Here is a 19,487-nt window from a genome sequence, read left to right on the forward strand (position 1 = left end):
ATATCGGATTGAAACGGTTGGACACTGCCTCGTCTTCCCTACATTGAATTTTTCTCAAGTGTTTACGCTCTCAGCGCTGAATCATTTTTCTTTATTTTGTCCTTACTCTCACACATGCACCGGGTAGTCTACCACGTTTCCCCCTATGATGTACCTTTGTTTACGTCAAAACTCCCTGCTTGTCTGCAAATTACTCATACGTCGTCCACTGTTCGTACAAATGTGAACGGGACGAGTAATTGCTGGCGTTCTAGTAGCGTGTATCTTTTTTTGTTGTTGTTCATATCAATGACTTTGGCGTAGCCGGCACAAGTTATAGCCGAACTTCTTTTTTCAGACGTGACGAAAGAGATGAAGAATACCGTCTCCTCCTTTAAGGCCCACAAAACAATGACCGAACTTTTTGTGTTTTGGGAAGGATGGACTCGTGGGAGCGCCCTTGTCTTCGCGATGCTGTCCAGCACCCTCTAGACTAGTCTAGAGGTTGTTGTGCTATCCCTGCACATTACAGTTCACTGTCTTCATCTCCTCCTCTTTTTGTTCTCTTGTTCTCTTTCACGAGTGAGGGTAGCAAACCAGACGTTTTTCCCTGTTAACATGTGTCTCGCTCTGCAGCATTGCAGTCTCATCTACTCTTGCACACCCGAAACACGTAAGGATTCTCGCACCATTCATTTAGTCGCGGATCTGGCGCAACTATTCACTCCGCCGAAGCGTGCGTGCGTTTCTGCGGGCCAGCTCCTCCTCGGACGGACGAAGCCGAGCGCACAGTGATCGTGCTTCGTGGCTTCTTCCTGGTTTACCGCACCCTCGCTGCTCTCATTCCGTACGCTCTCGTCTCCACTACTTTTCTCTGGCTTTTGTTATTTCTTTCTTCTTGGTGCTCACCCGTGGAATGTGCGTGACCTTGGGAGGAGAAGAACCGCCCTTGAGACGCAGACAAAAATTAATAATAGCCAAAAAGAACAAGCAGTAAAAGATACGAAACCTCACCGCGCCGACGAAAAAAAAAAAAAAAAAAAGGTCTGACCGGTTGCGTTTCTTGCAGTGTATGAAGTGAGCAACCTCCCTCCCCTACCTACTCCATGGAGGCCGTCCGATGGCCCGATAGAGCGAAAGAGGGACGCATAGACTGATCGGGCGAATGCGCTAACGGTTTCTGGGCGTGTTTGATATGCTTCTTGTTTGCGTGAGTCGTGTTATAGTTCTTGGAACACGAACTTAGTTTATTGCATCGCGTCTCCACCCCTTCGCGCACACGTCTCGAAGCAGCTACAGCAACGTCTGTTATGCGGCCCTTTTTATGCGTGTGCTTGCACTGTAACTAAGAGTTTGTGATGTTATTTGTGCCGTTTTACGAGATTGACCTGTGTGGGGGGTGAGGAGGGGGCAGCACGCGCGACCTCCCTGCGAGCGATTGCGTGCAGACCTCTCCTGGCGGCGGCCATTCACTCCGCGGTCCTTGGGTTAGATAGATAGCAGCCGAAAGATGAGGGATAATTTGTGTTTCCTCGCTCTTTCACGTCTGGCACGTGGATGCGGAGAGTTTGCCCTGTGCTAGACATATGGTTTGTCCATCCTCGCGTCGCATTTTTCAGATGACATGTAACCATGGTACAGGATCAGTTGGCTACGTTTGCTGTTGAAAGAAAAGGCTCACCGGAGCTTGTGTTTTTTTTCGGGGCCTGGGCCATCATGTCGTGTCATCTCGTGTTATATATCTCACGTCATCACTCAGCTTCATGCAGGCGAAACCATCTGTTGCATAGCCTTGTACAGCATAGTCATGTACACTACAGCAAGGGGGCTGGAAAGGGGAATGAACGCGGGGAAGAGTATATATAGGGGATGGCAAAGAGAAGTGCGGGTGGGACGGAGAGAAAAGAAGAGGTTAGGCTAAGGCACGTCATAGCCTAATATAATACAGTATAGTGTAGTATAGCATAGCAAGAGGGCTAAGAAATAGAAGTGAGAGTAAAGAGAAGAGGAGGGAGTACCACGGCATCGTGAACGAAGGCTCTCTTTCTCACCATGAGCGCCAAGAAGGCTGCACGTTTTGAAGTCCAGCGGGTCCGTGCCCATAACGCCCGCGACGCCCAACGGCAACCGTATCATTGTTCCACAAGTTCTCAGAGTTTTCACGCCGTGTGCAACTGCACAATTATTTAAACGAAGCTCCTTATGTCATGTGTTGTGCGTACGCAATGTATATAGTAATAGTAGTTGTCGTCGTAGTAGTAGGAGGTAGCCACCTCCACCGCCGTACTAGAGGAGCGTCACGCGTGCACTCTTTTGAATTAAAGAGGAAACCCGCGCACGTTAATCATAAACAAAAAGATAGTTGTTTTTGATGAACTAGGCTACAGAGACGAGTATCGACAACCTAATCTCCAATAAAAGTTCTCTTCAATTTGAAGCTTACTGAAAAAAAAACTAGAATGAGGAAGGCGTCCTATGAGCACTATCTGACCAGAAAATATTGCACGTTGAACTCACTGGGCATAACTTCCTTAGTTTTTTAGTAACTTTTGGTGTGTCTGTTGATGTTGTGTTCTGTCACGATGTTCTGTTGGATTGTAAGCGATGTTCACTGTCTGAGAGAATAAATTTCTCTAAACACAGGTTAACGGCTCAGTGCACTCCAATAGTTGAGCACGAAGTACTCGTAATCGTGAAACATTTTTTTTACAAAACACAGGTTTAGCGAGGTTGGGCCGTAGTGCCATGAACTAGCGGCGGTGAAAGGTCGGAACTAGACACGAAGCGCAGACCGTAAGAAGGTGCGCGCGTGTCGCTCCTCTAGTCCGGCCTTGTCACCTCTCGTTTAGATCTTGGAATGTCCGCTGGATGGCGGTACTTCTATATGATGAATATATGATGAAAAGATGCCAGATGGCGGTACTTGGAGTGTTCACTAGATAGATGGACGGACGGGCAGATGCACTGACGCACAGGCGGACGGACAAACGCAGAGGCGGACACACGGATGGACGGATGCACGGACGGACTGACGGACGCTTCACCCCACTCATCATCATGCATTCCGTGGATATGCTGAGATTTTTTTTTCTTCACATGCCCTCCATTTGTTGAAGTGGTACATAAACATATTAATTGATTGATTGATTTTGTAATCAAAATGCAATAAAGGTTAGGAAACTTTCTTTTGTGTATTAGTATCATTGCGTTGTCGGCTATAGTAATGATGCTAGATGATCAGCACCTACCCATTCAGGAAAATCAACTGAGAGAATTTAAAATTGTTCTTCTTTGTTATGCTTCTTTCTCCATATTCACCTTCTTTACAATTAGACAGCAGCCATGGCGAATTCTAAGCTGCATTAGTGACACTCTTGCCTTTGCCACTTTTTAGTACCGAGGGTTCTATCTATCTATCTATCTATCTATCTATCTATCTATCTATCTATCTATCTATCTATCTATCTATCTATCTATCTATCTATCTATCTATCTATCTATCTGTCTGTCTGTCTGTCTGTCTGTCTGTCTGTCTGTCTGTCTGTCTGTCTGTCTGTCTGTCTGTCTGTCTGCGCCTTCGTCGGGTACTTCCTCTGCATGCTGATTCGGGGCTGCAAATTAGGCCAACATTTAGATATGGTTAAACATTTTAAATAAAACACAGCGCTAACGCGAAAGACGAAGAGCTAGCTCATTACGTTAGCACAGAGTTTCATTTACAACCGTGTTGGGCCTTTTCGCTTTTCAGCCTTCACGTAACGCCGCCGGGCTCCGAAGGGAAGGATTCGGGCTATTTGTCTCGTTACCTTCTCCATATCCTGACGATATTTCAAAGCAACTGCACGGAGGTTGTCTGGAAGGCACGGCGAAGCAGTCACTCGAGCCGCACGGACCTTACACCTATAGGCGTGCGCAAGTGGAGCGAAGTCTTGTCACAGCACCCCGGCAATAAAAGAGAAAATATGAAATAAAAAAGTCACAATGAGTGAATGAAGAAAAGAGAAATTGTAGCATTGAGAAAAAAGAGATAATTTTTGGTACCGTCATTGTAATTTCTTTTTTTAATGTAAAGACTATGCTGTCCTATCTGAATGGTAAAAAGAAAAAAAAAACAGTTATACTGTGTTCTTTATACTCCTCAGTACATTTTCTTTTCGTGTTCTTTTTGTTATAAATATTCATCACTGAAAATAACAAAAAAATCATACACTCAATTATTGGCCAATCCCCATGTGCGGGTACGAACCATGGTAGAAGCATCATTATCATCATCTTCTTCTCACTGCGGACTGCGCTTGTTCCACGGCTTTCCACAATTGACATTGTGTGACACCTGGTTGTAGCTTTACTGTTCTAAAACGCTTTATTGCCCATGTTGACGCAATTCCTTACTATATATTACCAGACATGAAGCCTGCATAGGGTCAGTTTGGAGCGGAATACAAAGCGCCGCGCAGCTTAGTGGTAAAACACTGGGTTGCCACGAAGAAGACCGAGATTCGAACCCCGGTACATCCGGGGTAATTTTTTTTTTCTTAATTCGCGCAACAGCAGTAACGGGCACCGGCTGCGGTGGACAACTACAGCACCATTTTTGTGATCTCAGAACAGCTGTCGCTGAAAAACAAGTGGGAAATAGTTGGCGTCATCCCCAAATGACCTAGGAGGGTAGGGTGGTAGCGCCCCCTGTCCATTTCGCTTCTCATGTGCCCTTCCCCGCCATGTCCCTTATCCTTAAACTGGAGTCCGCATTCTTCTCGTTCGGCTCGAGTTCACGTTTGCTAAGATGTCGAGGAATATCAAGACGTTTCTAAAGCACTCCCATAAGAGGAAATTCGGCGCCACACAGGGCTCGTCCATTTGGCTTTCGACTCACGCAGTAATGAGACGGTCGACATGCCGTTTTGATAGACATCGTTAAAGGTGGATTACGCACTACCTGGCGTCTTCCTAATGAAATTCGTCATTTGTATCGGAAGATGCTGGCTTTATAGCAATTCGGTGCAGTGCGAAAGCTATTATGTTATAAAATTTCGCGAAGGTTTTCCGCCGGTACCACGAGGTCGCTGGGAATCATGGAAACTGCCTATTCGGCGTAAATCAGTTCACTAATGTTCAGCACAGAGCAGAGAATAACCATGCATAGTATGGTATTGGTGGAAAATGGAAGTGATCGAGGTTAAGGAAGGAGGGACGCACGGCATAGCCTTGTATAGCATACTTTAGTGAGGGTGAGGAGAGCTGATGTCAGGGTGCGAAGCGGGAACAATATTACATTCAACCATCCGCGCTTCGTTGACATCGATGAAGCAGCGAGCCTGATAGTGCTCGCTTAGTCAGTCCAACGCCTCCTTCATTTCATTCAACTCCAGTGCAAACGCGAGCTCTTGAACGCGAGCCATCGGTCCACCTTAGTTCAGAGAGTGGCCGTGATTCGACACCCCACCAGGGATAGGGCTGCTTGCGTCACACGTACGTTTTGCCTCGGAGATGCGATAGACGTGTTTCTCTCTCCGAAATCGTATGCGTCTGTCAGATTTCTTCCTTTGTGCTGCTTCTTTGTGGCTCGAAGAAATGACGCTGTTAAAGACCATGTACATGCCCACCTGTTTTATGGTGAAGACATCTTAAGAGCTGCCCTAAAAAAACTCAGCCGAAATCAGCGGGCAATCAGACGCGCTGTTGCCAGCTTCCGGCTTGCCACTAGATGGCGCAAACGACTGATGCGTACTGACTGCAATGGTTCGTGTACTTTTGCTCGCGGACGTACAGTGTCAATTTTCACGAAAGGGAACAAGGCGGTGCATGGCCTGCTCGCTCCGGCGGCTGCTGGCAGCGCGTTGAAGCGGGAGCGACAGCAACCTGAGTCTCTTTTCGCGTCAAAACTCAGCCAAAATCAGCGGGCAATCAGACACGTTGTTGCCAGTTTCCGCCAAATTTACATTAATTTTTTGTGTGCCGCCATTTTGGGGCCATCCGTACAATATCCCCCACCCCTCCCAGCTTTTCGTAATATGCAAGATTATCAGCGACTTGCAGTGCATCTTCTAAGACCCTTTTTCGGGCTAAAACCTTATTAAGGCAAAAGCCTTCGATACATCAGGCGTGAAAAGTCGGTGACGTTCAGCGTCGGCGTCAACACGAAGTATTAGATGCATCAAGCTCGAAACGTAACCGTCGGTGGCGTCGTCCAGCGTCGACGTCAACACTAATTTTTAAATGCATCAAGCGCGAAATGTAATTGTCGGTGGCGTCGTCCAGCGTCGGCGTCAACACGTTACATGCATCAAGCTCGAAACGTAACCGTCCGTCCGTCCGTCTGTTTCGCCCCACTCGTCCGCATTCACCTCGTGGATATGCTGTGATTTCTTGCGCTACCTGGGACTTCGATGTATATAATGCTCCATGTTGACGTCGACGTTGAACGACACCAACGTTTTCATTTCACGCTTGACGCATCTACTGCTTCGTGTTGACGCCGACGCTGGACAACACCAATGGATACATTTCACGCTTGACGCAACTACTGTTTTGTGTGGACGCCGACACCACCAACGGACACATTTCACGCTTAATGCATCTACTGTTTCATGTTGACGCCGACGATGGACTCCACGGACAGTTACATTTCACGCTTGATGCATCTACTGTTTCGTGTTGACGCCGATGCTGGACGTCACCGACAGACACATTTCACGCTTGATGCATCTACTGTTTCGCGCTGACGCTGACGCCGGGCCGTATTCTCGAGGATGCGATGGACCCGGTGTACACGTAGTGTGGGCCACAACATGGCGCGATATCGTGGCATTTTCGTCTGGCAACATTGCGTTTTAGCAGGCGGAGGAGCATTGGCGGCATGTAGTGGGTCAAAAGCTGGCACCACCCTAAAACAGGCGGTCGTGTAGGCTCCATAGCCGCACCACCTCACAGCGCTCTCGATGCAGCAGCGTCGCAGAGACGAGTACCCACTGATTGCCTGCATAGCGCCACGAACGGGGACGCGCTATCTCAAAATACCGTCTCTTGCAGAGCCAGCGCGACCACACACGAGGATTGCAAGGCGCCGCCCCGCGGATCTGTACACAACTGAACAAAGAATCACTTCATCCTGTCACGGGGCCGTGACGTGACGAATGGAGCACACTGCGCGTCGAATAAAATACTGTTCATTTGGGCGAGCCTGCGCGCAGTAAACGGAAGGTTGGACTACAGTAGCAGTCTTGCACTGATAGCGGCGAACGGAGCATCGGCCGTCGATCAACTGACAAGCGGCGAAGCGTCCCTTGCCATCAAATATTCTAGCGTTATCGCTAGCGGCGACGTAGGTTCCTGAATAATCTGTGACGTCCCCGAAAAGGGCGTAATCTTAACAAAACAATTTACAGAAGCTTCGAAGCTTCTCGAACATCGTAGGCACGGGTTGCGCTGAACGTAGTGTAACGGAGTGACAACAAAACTTGAGGAAAGTAACATGGCGATACAATTTCCATCGTGAGTCACTACATAATGCTTTCTCTCCCCCATGACCACAAAGCACACGCGAAGGCTAGGCGATGAACGACATCAGGAAAGGGCTAAAGGAGAGGGTGGTAAACAGCTAGATCGGGCACATCTGGCTTGCATTCAAGAAATAGAGGAGGCGCTGGTCAGACTAGCGCAGTTTTATGCTTTGTAAGTCTTTCAGGTATGTTGTATGGTAGCCCCTCGGGCACTCCGCATTCTCCAAAGCGTCATGAGTATCACGCCCCATTCTCTCACTTGGTTTCCCGCTCACCTGGGGTCGATTGAGGGCTCTACCTCTAAACATAACAAGGGTGCACACGAGGCCGCGCGAGGACTCCCTGACCGCACCGCCTCCGCAGTACCTCTGCCTCGCTGGGAACCCTCACTTACGTTCAACGAAATAACTAAACACTTCTATCTGTCAAGAAGGGTATCCTCTCTCTCACACCCTGCCTTGTGCAGGGCGCAGGCAGTTACCCTTAGACTATCGCAAGCCAGTGCGTATCCTAACCCCGCGGTTCTTGATGTCATGTACCCTGATCGGTATCCAAGTGCCGATTGCCCCACCTGTGGACTGTTAGCAACATTCAACCATGTGTTGTGGGAATGTGAAGTCATCGGCAGGACAGGTGGGTTGCGCTCTTTCGCAGCCCCGAACTTAAACCCTGGCCGTCCAGAGTGCCCGTGAACGGGCTGCCAAGCCCGGTTACGCGGGATTAGCCGGGTGGCGCGGAGTCTCCCCTGCGTCCTCACAGGACCTAAATAAAGTTTTAATCAATCAATCGATCAGATATGTTGTATCACTGCTCATTATTCAACGCTCTTTGTTAAGCTATAGTTTTATTGCATCCTGACCATGTGCACTCTTATTAAGACACAGATTTACAAAGACGCCTTCACTAAAGATGCTCCGATATGTTGTATCGATGCTGTTCATTAAACATTCTTAAGCTTTGCGGTGGTAGTATAAACACGACCTTTCGTACCGACAAAGTATTACATGACAGGCGTGTGACTAGAATAACGCGCACACCATTGGTTGGGCTAACGGTTGCTTCCTTCCTCTTTACTGGATGTTGGGTGTAATGGGATTCACCCAATTTCTGTAGCAGATACGCGTTTATAATGACCATAGTTTTCTTATAGGAACTTATGGACGCAGCAATAAAGTTATCACTCACTAACTCACTCACTGATAGGCCACACATTGTTGAGGCAATTACTATGTTTTCATAACTGTTGCCTTCATTTTTAGTGACCAGCAATCTACCTTATGTTTTTGGTGCCTATACCCATTTACGGTGCTCACAAGCATTGCCACGGATCCCGGACACGAAGGGCTCTACAGAGAACAGCGTCGCCGTTAGAAATCAGGATGCCAGCAGAAATCGAACCCAATCGTTTGGTGTAGCTGTCGGGTATTCTACCACAGAGCCACGCCAGCTGGGTCCTGAAAGCCCTTTCGAAAAAGATCATATTCGGGCATAACGTCAGTGCGACGTCAATTGTGGTTCCAGTGCTGCTCCGCTTTTATAGCAGTTTAATAAACATTCATTTATATTTCTACGATTCACCCGGCATCGCTCCATGCCCGAGGTAAACGCTCACAAAAGTTGCCTTCACATAGTTTCACCGTAAAGTGCATTTCGTTTTAATGGTACAATGACGTCTTGGGTGCTGACATTACGTCAGACAACATCCTCGAAACGGCTGTGTAGTCGACCATACCGGTAAGCCAACGGCGTGCACGCAGCTACTACACTACACTAGAACACGTCGATCCTGCTCGTAACGCTTGGCTCAAAGCAAAAAATCCACGCATCTTCGTGAAGTGAACCATGACGAGTGGGCGAAGCTCTGGGTATTCCATGGGTGAGTAACCGTAAGTTACCTAAGCGTTGCTCCATTTAATGTAGAGTGAGTGCCTTAAAGTGACACAATGTGGCATAAATAGGTAACGACAAAGCTAGACCCTAAACTCCTTAATGTCTATGTTGAAAACGCCGACTAGTATAAAGGGTTCATGTTTGTAAATGTTTTATATGGTTCTGTCCCGACTATGATTGAAGTTCGTCTCTTGTACACCATTTTTTTATTAACATACGCACGCATGTTTCGACCGTAGCAACGGTTTCCTATTAGCTTGACAGCAGACACTGGAAGTCGATGACAAAGCTAAGTTCTAAGATCCATATTATGTGTACATTAAAGTCGCCGACTAAAATAAAAGGTAGACACTCGAAAGAGTAGACAGAGATTAGCTCACGCTAGTCTATCTTCTCTGTCGTCTTCATTTCTATGCCACTGCTACGTATGACCCCGGCGACGGAGGCACCGTCGTGGTGCTTTAAATGTCGCTATATGACGCACTCTTGTGGGGCTTGATCCGTGAGACGTGGACAATATCATTGGACCGCACGGCAGATGATGATAGATAGATGGGGCTGATCTCATAGGTGACAGGTGTTGTTTGACGCATTACACGGTAAGGCCCCGTGTAATAAGACGATAGTTTTTTGATAGGCCCTCCCGACGATGAGGAGACCAGAGTAAAACGAGGGTGTCCGAAGCAAAATGTGCGTCTCGATGTTCCACATCATACCGGCGTCGTCATTTGGTCAGCGACGCCATCAGCCGAGCACGGGCGAGTTGACGGGCATGATCGGCTCGCGCAATCGCGTCGCGGGCATACTCGCTGGTGGACGAGATATTAGCTGCGGTGACTGTGTCCAGTGGAAAAGATCGGCTTTCTTCTGTACAAGAGGTAGAACGGCGAAAAGCCCGCTGTGTCGTGACAGTATGAATTACACCCGAAAGTTGCGTATGGTAAGGCAAGATCCCAGTATCGGTGGTCGGGCGACACGTACATAGCGAGCACAATTGTGAATAATGTTAAAGCATTCCGTGAGGCCGTTTTTTTTTTTTTTTTTGAGGATGGTAAGTGGTGGTCAGTGTGTGTTGCGTGGAACAAGAACGCAGCATGTTGGCGATGACTTGTATAAATGAACGGGCACGGTCTGAGAGGGGTTGTTTTGGGGCACCGTGTACCATGTAAAGTCCCGTAACAAGAAGTCAGCGACGTCGGTTGCACAGCTTGTCGGTATAGCTCGCGTAATAACGAGTAGCATAACCTGTAATCACGGCTTTCCACTTGGTTCCCCAATGTTGATGCGAGAAAAAAATGGCAGCATATCCACGGAGTGAATAATGGAGAGTGGGGCGAAGCATTCGTCCGTCCATTCGTTTTCGCTTCCGTCCGTCCATGCGTCCGTCTGTGTGACCGTTCATGCGTCCATCCGTGCGTCCGTGCCTGCGTTCGTCCATGCATCCGCCCCTGCGTCCGTTAATGCGTCCATCCATGCATGTCTGTGTGTCCGTTCGCCCATCTATTCAAACCTCCAAGTACCACCATCTCGCATCTTTTGATCATATATTCCCCATATAGAAGCACCGCCATCCAGCGGACATTCCAAGGACTAAACTAGAGGCCGGCTCACGCACACTTTCTTACGGCTTGCGCTTCGGGTCTACTTCCCACCTTTAACCACCTCGAGTTCATGGTATATACTAGTTCACTGTATTCATGGCACCGCGGCCCAACGCTCGCTAAACCTTTCTAAAACCAAGGAGGTTACGCCCAGCGAGTATAACGTAGCAACCTTTTCCTTTCAGATAGTGCTCAATGTACACGCAAATGGCTGCTAATGGGAAATGAGAGACAGGAGAATTCGGCTTTTACTTTCTTACGGCTTGCGCTTCCTATCTACTTCCCACCTTCAACCACCTCGAGCTCATGGTATATACTAGTTCATTGTATTCATGGTACTGCAGCTTAACGCTCGCTAAACCTTTCTAAAACTAAGGAGGTTACAACCAGCGAGTAACGTAGCAACCCTTTCTTGTCAGATAGTGCTCAATGTACATGCCAATGGCTGCTAATGGGGATCGCAGCGTGAGCGTTAACTAAAAGCCGAATGCTCCTGTCTCTCATTCCCCCTTAGCAGACATTGAGCACTATATTTTATTGTTCAACAACGCACAGAAGAAATCTCTCACCGGCACCACCTTGGAGGTCAAAATGTTATACTCGTTACACACTACAACGGCTACGAGAGACGAACGGGTGCCGCTATAAGGAGCTTCGCCCCTAAAAAGACCAAGCAGGTCTAACCCAACACGGTAAAATGGTTCCTCGGGTATGTCAATTGGTTGAAGATGGCCAACGGGTATACAAGTGACGGTGGTTTACGACGTTGGCATAATTCACACGTGGCAACGCATCGGCGTACCGAATGAGTAAGGCCTAGCTGACCAGAGAAACAGCGCGATACGCGCTCGTACGTGCGAGGTGTCCAGCTGTGGGAGCGTCGTGAAGTTCGGTAAGGACACAGCACCGCAAGTGCTTGCACAACAATGAGGTCAGGACCGTCAGGTCGGAAATTGCGGCGGTATTGTACCCCCTTTTAAAAGACAGAGTGGCGGTTGAAAGTCTCATTTGGCGAAGATTCCGTACGGCTGATGATATCAAACAGCAGTGTATCCCGCTTCTGTCTTTCCCGAATGGTAAGGGAAGTCAGACTCTGAAAAGATAGGAGTGCTCCGTGGGCACGTCGGTGTCCTCAGCATTGTCGACAGGGTACCGGGAGACGCAATCAGCATCATTGTGCAGGCGGCCAGATTTGCAGACCACCGAATAGGGAGAGAGAGAGAAACAACATTTATTTACGCATCCGGCGTGCGGGAAGTCACCGGCCATGCAGGGCGCGGGTAACCCTTTCTGAAGACTAAGGCTAATAGAGTCCTATAGTTTCAGGGCCTAGATCTTGAGGACGTTGTGCTCCGGCTAGGCGTTGGATACTCGAACTCCTCCGCACCCGTTGTCCGTGGCGTCGGCTCCCTTTCTCCTCTGAATAAGGAAATGAACAGGGAAAACTTTTGCAGGCGCAAAGCCCAGCAACCAAGGCGCCCTGATGGATCTTTCAGAGTTCAGCCAGCAGAACGCTCAAGCCACATGGTTCCATGGGGGAAGAAATCGACGTAAGCACAAGGCCCGAGCTAAATCAGACATAGGCTATATCAACATGCAGGGTGGCAGAAATAGGTTAAAGTGGGAAGAAATAGAAGAGCAGTTAAGGCAAGAATAGCTATAGCTGGTGATGTATAAGGTTGTGGAGACACATCTTCGGGACATGGAGCAACCACCTTGCGATCCGGACTACGTACGAGAATATTGCAATATAACACAAGGCAGGAAGAAATGAGGGTGGAATTGGGGCAGTTATACATAAAAGTATGGGTTGGCAAAGAGTAAAACCGGGATGCACAGAACATTTATGGTTAAAAGGGAAAGTAGCTGGGCAGATGACAGTCCATGGTTTAGTGTACTTGTGGACGGAAGCAAAGGGCAGAGAGGAAAACCAGGTAATGATGGAGCATATAAGAAATTACATTGAGGAATTAAGAGGAGAGTGCCAGATAATTATACTAGGAGATATGAATGCACACATAGAAGATATAGATGGGTATACCGACCCAACAGGCAAAATGATCATGGACATGTGTGAAAGACATGATTTGATCATTTGCAACAGTACTGAGAAGTGTGAAGGGCAAACAACATGGGAGGTAGGAAGGCTGCAGTCGATGATAGATTACGCACTGATGTCACATATAATGTATGATAGGCTCAGGGGAATGCACATAGATGAATGTGGCTTCAGAAGTCTGTGTAGTGATCACAAACGTATCAAGCTAAGTTTTGGAAGAGCAATGAAAGTAGGAAGGAAACAAGATGAGCAGCTACAGGGGAACTTTTATTCAGAAAGGCAAATAGAAATAGCTACTAAGCAAATTGAGAAAGTAATCACTGAGGATAATAAAACAGCGTAGGCGTACACGAATCTAATTGGACTGTTTGAGCTAGAGCTTGCTAAGCCACGTGACAAGTCACCCCTGAAAAGAAGGCACAAACCCAAGAGTTGGTTGGATGAGGAAGTTAAGAGAGCCATAGCAAAACGTCAGGAAGCCTCCAGGAACACAGACATGCTAAGCAGCGGGGTGAATCGACAGATGATGTTGAAAGAAAATGAGAAATCATCCTAAGCTGTAGAAATGAAGCATCCCTTCCGATCAATGAAAAGATTAGAAGAATGGGGGCTAAGTGGCAGGCAGAAGTACATAAAAAAGATAGAAAGGCAGCTCCAAAATTTTGGAACCATCTAAACTTCCTAAGAAATGAGACACGCCTAGAGCAGAGGTCTATAACTACAACTCAAAGTGTTTGGCTAGAAGGGGACAAAGCTATTGATTATATAAGAACAAGGATGACAGAAAAATTTCAACAAGGAAGTTCCTTTTGCACCTCAATAGACAAAGATAGATCAAGTGGCACAGTGGCTCCATTTTCACAACGAGAATGGCAAAGGGCTGAGAAGAGGGTTCCTAGTAGTACATCAACAGGCCCTTATGGCATCCCAATTATGCTGATAAAGCCATTAGGTCCCGAGTCTAAGCATACTTTGAAAGAGGCAGCGAGCAAAACAATAATCGATGGTGAAGTCCTTGATGGATGGAAACTTAGCAGGATGAGCATGATCTATAAAGAAAAGGGGACGAAGCTGACATAAACAACTACCGGCTTATAACAGTGACATTAGTGGTCTACAAGCTGGCGATGCAGATTATAAAGGAAATACTGCAGGCATGGATAGAAGATAATGGGGTGCTGGGGTAACTGCAGAAAGGGTTTCGGAAGCACGGGAAGTTGAAAGACAATCTTTTTTTCCTGCAGTGCATCGTAACAGCAGAAAAGGAACACAGGCCCCTGTGGCTAGAATTTTTGGATATCAAGGGAGCGTACGATAGCGTGGTTCAAGAGGATTTGTGGGGAATACTGGACACACAAGGTGTGGAAGATGGAGTCACTAATCTTTTAAAGGATATCTATAAAAGTAACAATGTAGTTAGTTATAAAGTGGGAAAAACAGGTATACAAGCCCACAGAGGTGAAACGGGAACTTAGGCAGGGGTGCCCCCTGTCACCCTTATTATTCATGTAGTACCTACATTGATTAGAGGCAAAATTAGAGGGAAGTGGACTGGGCTTCAACCTCTCTTTAGTCAAACAAGGAAAACTTATTGATCAGGCACTACCAGCATTAATGTACGCAGATGATATAGTGCTAATGGCCAACAACAAGGAAGATTCGCAGAGATTGATGGACATCTGCGGTAATGAGGGAGATAGGTTAGATTTTAGATTCAGTAAGGAAAAATCAGCAGTCATGATTTTCAATGACAACGAATGTAGTGAGCTTAGAATACAGGAGGTCACGCTCGAGATAACAGATAAATACAAATATCTGGGCGTATGGATAAGCAATGGGACCGAGTATCTGAGGGAACACGAAATATACGTGACGACTAAAGGTAACAGGAATGCAGCAGTCATGAAAAATAGGGCACTGTGGAATTACAATAGGTATGATGTTGTGAGAGGAATATGGAAAGAGGTCATGGTTCCTGGGCTGACGCTCGGCAATGCGGCCTTGTGCATGAGATCAGAAGTTCAAGCAAGATTGGAAATTAAGCAACGTGGAATAGGTAGGCTTGCTTTAGGAGCTCACGGGAATACACCAAATCAGGGAGTACAAGGTGATATGGGATGGACATCATTCGAGGGCAGGGAAGCTAGCAGCAAGATAAAATTTGAGAAGAGATTGAGAGAAATGAGGAAGGAGCGTTGGGCTAGGAAGGTGTTCAGCTACTTGTACATGAGGAATGTCGATACAAAATGGAGGAAGAAAACCAGAAAATTGACGGGTAAATACTTCGAAAAGAGCAGGGGGCGAAACCAAAAAAAGCTATCTGTTAAGTAGAAGGTGAAGGAAGCGGAGACCAACATGTGGAGAATTGTTATGATTAGGAAGTCCGCACTAGAGATCTATCAAACTTTTAAGCAGGAAATCGCCAAGAAAAGGATCTATCATAATTCTCTTGGTAGTTCTTCACTGTTTGAGGCCAGGATGGGAGTATTGCGAACCAAGACTTATCGGGCCAAGTACGAAGGGGTAGACACGATTTGCAGTGTGTGTGGAGAGGAGGAGGAAACTGCCGAACACTTGATAATGTTCTGTAAAGGGCTTCATTCTATAGGTTAGGATGATGGCGCAGAGTTTTTCAAAGCTCTGGGGTTTAGGAACAGGAAGGACAAAATAGACATCAAGTGGGTAGAAATAACTAGAAGGAGGTTATCTGATTGGTGGCTAAAATCAAAGCACGATTGAAAATTAAACCCTTCACTGCAAAGTACCAGTCCTCAACTTAGCTATTTAAAGTAAAAAAAAAGATAAATCTAGTTTTTGGTTCACTAAGTATTACGGCTGGGTGGCGTTAGCCACCACCCGATCTAAAGAGTACAGCCATATCAATCCATCTATCCAACTGAAAATTGGCGTCTGTATAGGTAAGGCCGAAATTTCGCCACCACCCAAACGAGAGCCAAGCACTCACGCTCTGTGATGGAATAATGATGTTTAGGGGCGAATAAAAAGCCACTGGCGTATGCAATAACGTAATCATGGCCACATTGTTGCTGAGCGAGCACTGCATCAATGCCATGTCCACTTGCATCTGTACGTATTTCCGCAGGGGCAGCAGGGTTGAAATGTGCCAGAATTAGAGGAGTAGTGAGAAGACCGACGAGAGTTGAGAACGCAGAAGCCTCTTCGGAACCCCACGATAACTGGTCATTTTGCTTGAGGAGCTACATAAGAGGCCTCGCTATGTGCGCAAAATTTTCCACGAAGCGTCAGAAGTAGGAACATAGTCCGGTAAAGCTGCGTACGTACATCCGCCGGAAATCGTGAGACAAAGTTTTTCATGGTGCTGATTTTCGCCGGGTCTGGGTGTACACCGTTGGTGTTTACTAAATGGCCAAGTAACAGGATTTGGTGGTATCCAAAGTGACATATGGATGAGAGCTGCAGGCCAGCGTGACGGAAGGTGCCCAAGATGGCTGAGAGGCGCTCTATATGAATTTCAAATATTGCTGAAAAAAGAAAAACGACAACATCCAAGTAGCACAAACAGGGGGACCATTTGACTACTCTGAGCAGGGAGTCCATCATACGTTCGAAGGTGGCTGAAGCGTTACAAAGGCCAAAGGGCATGGCCTTGAACTGATATAGGCCATCTGGGGTGATGAATGTCGTCTTTTCACGTTCCATTTCATCTACTTCAATCTGCCAGTAGCCCGAACGAAAATCTATGGAGAAGAAATAGTGGGAAACATTGAGGCAATTAATAACATCATCTATTTGTGACAGAGGGTACACGTTTTTTTTTGGTAATTTTGTTTAGGTGTCGATAATCGACACAGAGACGCCATGCACCGTCTTTCTTGCAAACTAGCACGACAGGAGAAGCTCAAGGACTGCAGTATGGTTCAATGATGTCCCTGGCGAGCTTTTCGTCAACCTCACTTTGATAACGTGGCGCTCGGCCGCCGACACCCGATATGGACGCCTATGAAAAGGATGCTCATCACCAGTGTTTATGCAGTGTGTCATACCAGTAGCTTTCCTCAATGGACGGCCACTGAGGTCAAAAACGTCGATGTAGCACAACGGAACCTGATGGAGCTTGTCAGTGTGCTGCAGCGTTAAGTTAAAAGCAATCATCGACCTAATAGCGCTGTCGCAACAAGTGTCAGATTGATGTTGAGCATGGGGGTCAGAAGGATCGGCCATCATGAAAAAATCTACTGTGGTCTTCTAATGCATTGAACGATCCACTCGTTACGCGATTAGGATTGTGTAACGCCTGGTTGTTCCTTTGATGTTTTAAAACACTGTATTACTCATAATACCGCGATTCCTTTTCTGACATCAAACCTGTAAGGCCAGTTTAGAAATGAGTCCCAAGCACCCACTTTGCCCAGTGATATAATGCTGGGCTGGGGAACAGTTAGGTATAAGAATTCATGGAGAATACCTTAGTAACCTGCGCTTCGCCGATGACATTGCATTGCTTAGTAACTCAGGGGACGAGTTGCAACTCATGATTGCGGAGTTAGACAAGGAGAGCAGAAAAGTGGGTCTTGAAATTAATCTGCAGAAAACGAAAGTAATGTACAACAACCACGGAAGAGAGCAGCGCTTCGAGATAGGTAATAGTGCACTTCAAGTTGTAAAAAACTATGTCTACTAAAGGCAGGTAATAACCGCGGAGCCGAACCACGAGATTGAAGTAACTAGAAGAATAAGAATGGGGTGGAGCACATTTGGCAAGCACTCTCAAATTATGACAGGTAGATTGCCACTATCCCTCAAGAGGAAGGTATATAACAACTGTATCTTGCCGGTACTTAGCTACGAAGCAGAAACCTGGAAACTTACAAAGAGGGTTCAGCTTAAATTGAGGACGACACAGCGAGCAATGGAAAGAAAAATGGTAGGTGTAACCTTAAGAGACAAGAAGAGAGCAGAGTGGATTAGGGAACAAACGGGGGTTAAAGATATCATAGTTGAAATCAAGAAGAGGAAATGGACATGGGCCGGCCATGTAGCGCGTAGACAGGATAACCGCTGGTCATTGAGGGTAACTAACTGGATTCCCAGAGAAGGCAAGCAGGTTAGGGGGAGACAGAAGGTTAGGTGGGCAGATGAGATTAAGAAGTCTGCGGGTATAAATTGGCAGCAGCAAGCACAGGACAGGGATAACTCGCGGAACATGGGAGAGGCCTTTGTCCTGCAGTGGACGTAGACAGGCTGATGATGATGATAATGCTGGGCTGGCACGCAGTGGACTTGGGTTCAAATCCCATTGTCTCATTGGTGTTTATTTACTGAGCTTTTTCTTTCAATACTCGTTACGGACACCGGCGGTGGCTGAGAACTATGGCGCCGCGCGTGACCAGTGTTCTGATCTCATAAGAGCTTTCGCTGTAAAAAAGAAAAAAGGAAGCTCCTTGAAAACCAGATACGTTTTGCTTCTTTTTTTTCAAAGAATTAAAGGGGCCCCTTCAAGTACTGCAGCATCATCCTTTGCTGTCACGCCAATTCTGTAGCAAGCAGCATTCAAGTTGATCGTACAGTAAAATACCTCAACTTGTTGCCACTTAAAATGCTTACGACAGACTGTCCGTCAATGTTAGCCTCTGTCAAGGTTGCCTAAATGTGGCCAAACGGTGAAATCCCAAGGCAACCCCCATCCAGACTCGGTACATTGACATCAACAGACATTCATTCAATTATTTTTATTTCCTTAAGGACCCCACTGCATAGTATTACATAAGGGGTGGATACATAGGAAAAGGGAACATTTGAACATGTAAATTTTCGCAGCACATTGTAACATTTGTCGCGAAGGATGATGGGCAGGTGGTTAAAGCAATGGAGCAGGGAAGGTCGTTCCAATCCTTGACGGCGCGGGGAAAAAAAGAAGCGGAAAAAGTGGCAGCTCTGTTGCGATAATGGGACACTTGAAATAGATGGCTTGTGCGGTGTAAAATGTATGTCGGGGGGAGGATGTAAGGAGCTGCATTGAGAGAAGAATGAAAAAATTTATGAGTAGCGATACGGCGGCGAACAGAGAGGGGTGATAAACCGGATTGTGCTTTCAAGAATGAAATGCTGATGTCGTACGAGTACTGGGAGTGAATGAATCGAACGGCGCGATTTTGGACAGATTCGAGGTCGTTATTGAGGTATGTTTGGGGCGGGTTCCATATGGGGGAGGTATATTCGAGTTTCGATCTGATGAGGAATTGATATGCCAGCAACTTCACATGTTTTGGTGCATGACGTAGGTGACGCTTCAAGAAGCCCAGAGTTTTATTTGCCAATAAAATGACGTTAGTAATATGCGCATTCCAAGTGAGATCGCGATACAATGCGACACCTAGATACTTGTAGGATGGTTGTGATTGTACAGGGATGTTGGCGATATATGAAAAAATGAGAGGATTCTTACAGCGGGTAAACGTAACAAGTTTGCATTTG

The sequence above is a fragment of the Rhipicephalus microplus genome, chromosome 3, assembly GCF_043290135.1.
Source record: "Rhipicephalus microplus isolate Deutch F79 chromosome 3, USDA_Rmic, whole genome shotgun sequence".
Taxonomy (NCBI): domain Eukaryota; kingdom Metazoa; phylum Arthropoda; class Arachnida; order Ixodida; family Ixodidae; genus Rhipicephalus; species Rhipicephalus microplus.